Below are 6,621 nucleotides of genomic sequence, written 5' to 3' on the forward strand. Positions count from 1 at the left end.
AGGTTGCACGTGATGGGTGCCTTGGGAGCCTTGGGCGGCATTGTGAAAGATGACGCCTATGACAAAAGGAAATGTCCGGTTCAACTATAAGTCGGAAGAAGTTTACAGTTCAGCACTCAAAATGGCGGCTTATGAAGGGGCCTAATGATATATGGATAATTGTGTCGGGTTATCTAAAGCCGCTGTGGGCATCGTAAGTAATTCAAGTTGTTTATAGCTTTATCATAAATGAGCCGGAAATTTTACAGCGCGTGGCCTCTTTTAAGCCATAGATATGAGCCGCCATAGCTAAACAGATGCAATTTTTGACTAAGTGTGGTGCAAACAAGTTTCACAGATCGCAGTAATTATTTTGGATCAAACGATCGGCTAAAAAGAAAAATTTCTAGACCTAGAACTGACACAGATGAAGTTCATAGGCTCGAAAGGGGCCTCTGTGCAATGGAAAGGATCTATGTGCGTTCGGAAACGGGTGCGAAATGATTACCGCATCAGTTTTATACTGTCTAAGGATCAGGAAAAGGTGGTAAAGGTGGAATCCATCAAAGTGTTCGTGATGAACGGTGACGAACACCGACGAACTCGAAGATCGCTAATGCGGATCTAAGGAACAGGGAGGGGAGAACTTACAGATGCAGAGTTACTGCAGAGATCCGTCGCGTTTTTCTGGTCAAGTCAGGTTGATGCAGCGGCCTGAGTTGGTGAAGACGAGGAGATCCGCGGCGGCGGCGCTGGAGCTCGAGCGGCAGTACAGTAGCGAGAGGAGGAAGTCGATGGAGGCGAAAAGTGAAGGAAGGCTCGTGGGCCGGGCTTATTTATAAGGTGCGGCTAATAAGTGGGCGCGAGAAACGAGGAGGCCACGGTGTAATTATCTCGCCACAGAAGCGCCTCGATTTTCAGGATGGACATTAAAGATAAAGATCCATTGGGATATGACAGAATAAAAAATGAACTTAATGGAAGATGACGTCATGGCGGGTTATCAGGAATCCAGAAGATGACGTCACGGCGGGTTAAAACCTCCGCACAAATGTAAGCCGGAGGATTTTCTCAAAGGGATTGAAGATTGACATGAACTGGTTCAAATCAATCTGGGGCCTAATGTTGAGGATATAACCGTTAGAGTCACCCGCCCAGGAGGGGCCGGGTTACGTCATAATGGACATCACGCGAAGCCCAGCACCAAACTTGAAGACGGCGGGTCAATAATGGGCTTAAGACCCGGAGATGGCTTAAGGCCCGTAGTGTTAACCGCCGTTAGGGTGAAACTTGTAGTGTAAGACAAGAATAGTTAAGAGTCCGAGCCGGACACTGTTATGAGCCGGCCGGGACTCTGAGAGCCGCTGGGCGTCAACCTCTCTATATAAGGGGATGACCCGACGGCGGTTTAGGAACAAGTAAGACAAACCCGATAACCAGGCTGGACGGCTTAGCTCCTGGTGATCGAAACCCTAATCAATACCACCTCAACTGGACGTAGGCTTTTACCTTCACCGTAAGGGGCCGAACCAGTATAACCCTCGTGTTCCTTGTCCCGTTTAACCCCTTTAAGCTTCCTAGCTGTGATGGCTCCACGACTAAGTCCTTGCACGAGGACATCTGCCATGACAATTCCACGACAAGATCCGACTGTATGGACCCGATGAGATAAAAACAGCTTTCATCACTCCATTCGGGTGCTTCTGTTATGTCACCATGCCATTCGGCCTGAAGAACGCCGGAGCCACATTCATGAGGATGATTCAGAAGTGTTTGCTCACTCAAATCAGTCAGAATGTGGAAGCATACATGGATGCCATTGTGGTCAAGTCACGTAAGGGTTCTGACCTGCTGGCTGACCTTGCTGAAACTTTTGCCAACCTTAGAAGGTATGATATCAAGCTTAATCCATCAAAGTGCACATTCGGAGTTCCTGGCGGAAAATTACTCGCTTTCCTCGTTTCCGAACGAGGGATCGACGCTAACCCAGAGAAAGTTGGTGCTATACTCTGGATGAAACGCCCTGTGCGTGTGCACGATGTCCAGAAGCTTACTGGTTGTTTGGCCGCCTTAAGTCGATTCATTTCTCGCCTCGGTGAAAAGGCATTGCCTCTTTACCAACTGATGAAGAAGTCTGATAAGTTCGAGTGGACTCCTGAAGCTGATGCAGCGTTTGTAGAGCTCAAAGCCCTGCTTTCCACCCAACCGGTGCTTGGTGCCCCAATCGGCAAAGAGCCTTTACTGCTTTACATTGCAGCCACTGGACAAGTTGTCAGTACAGTACTTACGGTCGAGCGGGAAGAAGAAGGAAAAGCCTATAAAGTTCAGCACCCAGTATATTAGGTTTCTGAAGTTCTGACTCCATCAAAGCAAAGATACCCACATTATCAGAAGCTTGTTTATGGGATTTACATGACCACGAAGAAGGTTGCACACTATTTATCTGACCACTCCATTACAGTCGTCATCGACGCTCCATTATCAGAGATTCTGAACAACAGAGATGCAACTGGTCGAGTGGCAAAGTGGGCGATCGAACTCCTTCCCTTGGATATCAAATTTGAGGCAAAGAAAGCTATCAAGTCCCAAGCAATAGCAGATTTCCTCACCGAGTGGATTGAACAGCAACTGCCGACTCAAGTCCACTCGGAGCACTAGACCATGTTCTTTGATGGCTCCAAGATGCTGAATGGTTCCGGCACTAGGGTGGTACTGGTATCCCCCCGAGGAGACAAGCTCAGATATGTTCTCCAAATTCACTTTGATTCCTCCAATAACGAAGCTGAATATGAAGCACTCTTATATGGGTTACGTATGGCCATTTCACTCGGCGTCCGTCGCCTCATGGTCTATGGCGACTCAGATTTGGTAGTCAATCAAGTGATGAAGGAGTGGGACGTCAGAAGCCCAGCTATGACTGGTTACTGTAATGCAGCGAGGAAGTTGGAAAAGAAGTTTGAGGGGTTAGAGCTCCATCATATACCCCGACTGAAAAATCAAGCAGCTGATGATTTGGCAAAGATAGGATCCAATAGGGAAGCCATTCCTAGCAATGTGTTTTTGGAACACATTCATACACCTTCAGTTCATGAAGATCCTTTCACTGAAGAGCCCACACAGCCTAAGAGTGCCACAGATCCGACTGAAGTCGAAGTCCCAGCCGTGGTCGACTTGATCATGGAGGTTTTGGTCATCACTCCTGACTGGACAGTGCCATACATTACGTATATCCTTAGGAGGGAACTCCCAGAGGATGAAGAGGAGGCTCGACAGATTTGTCACGCCCACGATGCGGCTATATCTCCCATGTGTCGAGGAACAACTTAGTGGCATAACCGCGTTGTGGTTTTGTCGCAAGAAGGGTCATCTTCACACAATCCCATGTAATGAACAAGAATGGTATAACGAGAGTTGGCTTACAATCGCCACTTCATACAATACATAAATATAATTTATACATCATCCAAAATACACACATAGACCGACTACGGTCAAAATCCAAATGAAAATAAGATAACCCCAAATGCTAGATCCCCGATCGACCCAACTGGGCTCCACTACTGATCATCAGGAAAAGACACATAGTAACGACCCCGTTCCTCGTTGAACTCCCACTTGAGGTCAATCCCATCATCTGCACTGGCATCGTCGGCACCTGCAACTGTTTTGGTAGAATCTGTGAGTCACGAGGACTCAGCGATCTCACACCCGCGAGATCAAGACTATATAAGCTTATAGGAAAGGATGGTGTAATGAGGTGGAGCTGCAGCAGGCACTAAGCATATATAGTGGCTAACATACGCAAAAGAGAGCGAGAAGAGAAGCAACGGAACGGTCGTCATCTAGTAATGACCAAGAAGTGATCCTGAACTCCTACTTACGTCATTCATAACTCAAACCGTGTTCACTTCCCGGACTCCGCCGAGAAGAGACCATCACGGCTACACACACGGCTGATGTATTTTAATTAGGTCAAGTGACAAGTTCTCTACAACCGGACATTAACAAATTCCCATCTGCCTCATAACCGCGGGCACGGCTTTCGAAAGATAATACCCTGCAGGGGTGTCCCCAACTTAGCCCATCATAAGCTCACGGTCAACAAAGGATAAACCTTCTCCCGGAAAGACCCGATCAGTCTCGGAATCCCGGTTTACAAGACATTTTGACAATGGTAAAACAAGACCAGCAAAGCTGCCCGATGTGCCGACAAATCCCGATAGGAGCTGCACATATCTCGTTCTCAGGGCAACACCGGATGAGACTAGCCACAAGTAAAACCAGTCCTCAAGTTTCCCCAAGGTGGCCCCGCAGGCAGCTCGGTTCGAACCAACACTCGAAGGAGCATTGGCCCGTGGGGGTCTAAAATAAAGATGACCCCCGGGCTCGCGAAAACCCAAGGGAAGTGTAGGTGGTAGGTGGTCAAATGGTAAAACCAAGGTTGGGCCTTGCTGGAGGAGTTTTATTCAAGGCGAACTGTCAAGGGGGTCCCATAAATCACCCAACCGCGTAAGGAACGCAAATTCAAGGAACATAATATCGGTATGACGGAAACTAGGGCAGCAAGAGTGGAACAAAACACCAGGCATAAGGCCAAGCCTTCCACCCTTTACCAAATATATAGATGCATTAATTAAATAAGAGATATTGTGATATTCCAAAAATATCCATGTTCCAACATGGAACCAACTTCATCTTCACCTGCAACTAGCAACGCTATAAGAAGGGCTGAGCAAAAGCGGTAACTTAGCCAAACAATGATTTGCTAGGAAAGGATGGTTAGAGGCTTGACATGGCAATATGGGAGGCATGATATAGCAAGTGGTAGGTAGCGCAGCATGGCAATAGAATGAACAACTAGCAAAGCAAAGATAGAAGTGATTTCGAGGGTATGGTCATCTTGCCTGCAAGGTTCTCAGAGTTGTTGAAAGCTTGATCCTCGTAAGCGTACTCAACAGGTTCCTCGTTCACGAACTCGTCTCCCAGCTCTACCCAACACAGTAACACAAGCAATGGAACCACAATCAATCACGGGAAATGCACAAGCAACATGATGCAAAACATGAAAGATATGTGAGATGGGATATGCGATGCATATGCGTGCTCCGGAAGGAAAATGATGAACAAGGCAGTAACTTGGCAAACCAAGCATGCCACTAGAAAGATGAGATGATTTCGGTTGAAATCGATATAAAGATCACCGGAAACGGATGGACGGTTTGCAAATGACAAGCAAAACAAGAATGACACGAATCTGTGATTAACAGCATGATAGCACTTAGAATGCAACAAGTAACAATACTGCAGCACTCCAACATAGCAACAAAGCATATGGAAGTAATCTAAAGGAGAAGCTTGACAAAAGATGAACACTGAGCTACGGCTAGATCACAATATAACAAGCTCAAACAAGCATGGCAAAAGTGCAAAAGATAACAGGTTCACAGACAGTGAAATTACTGGACATGCCTGAAACAGCATCAGGTAGCAATGTTCAGAGCACGAAATGAACATACTACAGGAACTTAACATGGCAAAACAAGGCATGGTAGTATTCTAATAGATGCATATGACAAAAGTCCCTTACTGACCATAAGCCAAAAAGGACCAGAAGATATGATGGCAACCATGTAAACATAGCAAGTTTCGTTATCAGGTTTCAGACTTAGCAGAAAACAGAGCATGGCAGAAACAATAATATGAAGGCATCTTGGTGAGCTTTATGAACTCAGCACAAAGCAATGCATGACAAAACAAGCATACCTACAGCACTATGGCAAGTTTATGAAGCTATCCATGGCAAGAGCAAATACATAGCATGTATGGATCAACTTCAATAAGCTTGGCAAAATTGAATAACCCGTAAACAATCTGCCAGAAATATTTTATAGCCAAAGTAGAGCAAGATTGAGTCATTCTATGGCCCTCCATAATTGCAAAAAAGGGCATGAATGGATCAGTTACAACAATATCTACAAAACATCCTTACTGAACATCTCCAAAATAAGTATGGGTCTCTCTGTAGCCACATGGATACATAGCAACAAAATAACAGCAGACAGAGACTTAGTAAATTTACTAAGTCCCTGAAATCAGAAACATCACGAAGCCTAGTTTGCATGCTTGTGCTAGTCACCACATAGATCACAAAAATACATGGCATACACCCCTGGAAAGATGGCATGGTATACAACAAAACACATGTAGAGCTCATGCCCATAAGATGCACATATTAAATGCAACAAAAATAACAATTCCTCAAGTTCTGATAAGTAACAGCAGTTAACAGCAACTAGCACTCTTGCAACAGAGATTTGAGCATCAAGATGGACTCAAATAAACATGATGCAATGTAACTAAATGAAGAGCATCACGAGAGGAACATTTCGGTATATTACACGCACGAAACAGAGCTATATACAGAGAGTTATGATGCGATGAACATGGGCATGTACTGTAAGAAATAAAAGACTTGGAGAATAAAACGAGGGGGAATAGAAGTCAACCGAGGCTTTTCACCAGATCTGGATCGAGCTTGGTGGCTCGCCAGAGCTCGGGGAGAGGACGGCGAGGGAGAGGACGGTGAGGGAGACCGGAGGGGGGACACCGGAGCGGCGGCGTCGGGCGCTGGGCGCGCTCGGG

The sequence above is a fragment of the Triticum aestivum genome, chromosome 7D, assembly GCF_018294505.1.
Source record: "Triticum aestivum cultivar Chinese Spring chromosome 7D, IWGSC CS RefSeq v2.1, whole genome shotgun sequence".
Lineage (NCBI taxonomy): Eukaryota > Viridiplantae > Streptophyta > Magnoliopsida > Poales > Poaceae > Triticum > Triticum aestivum.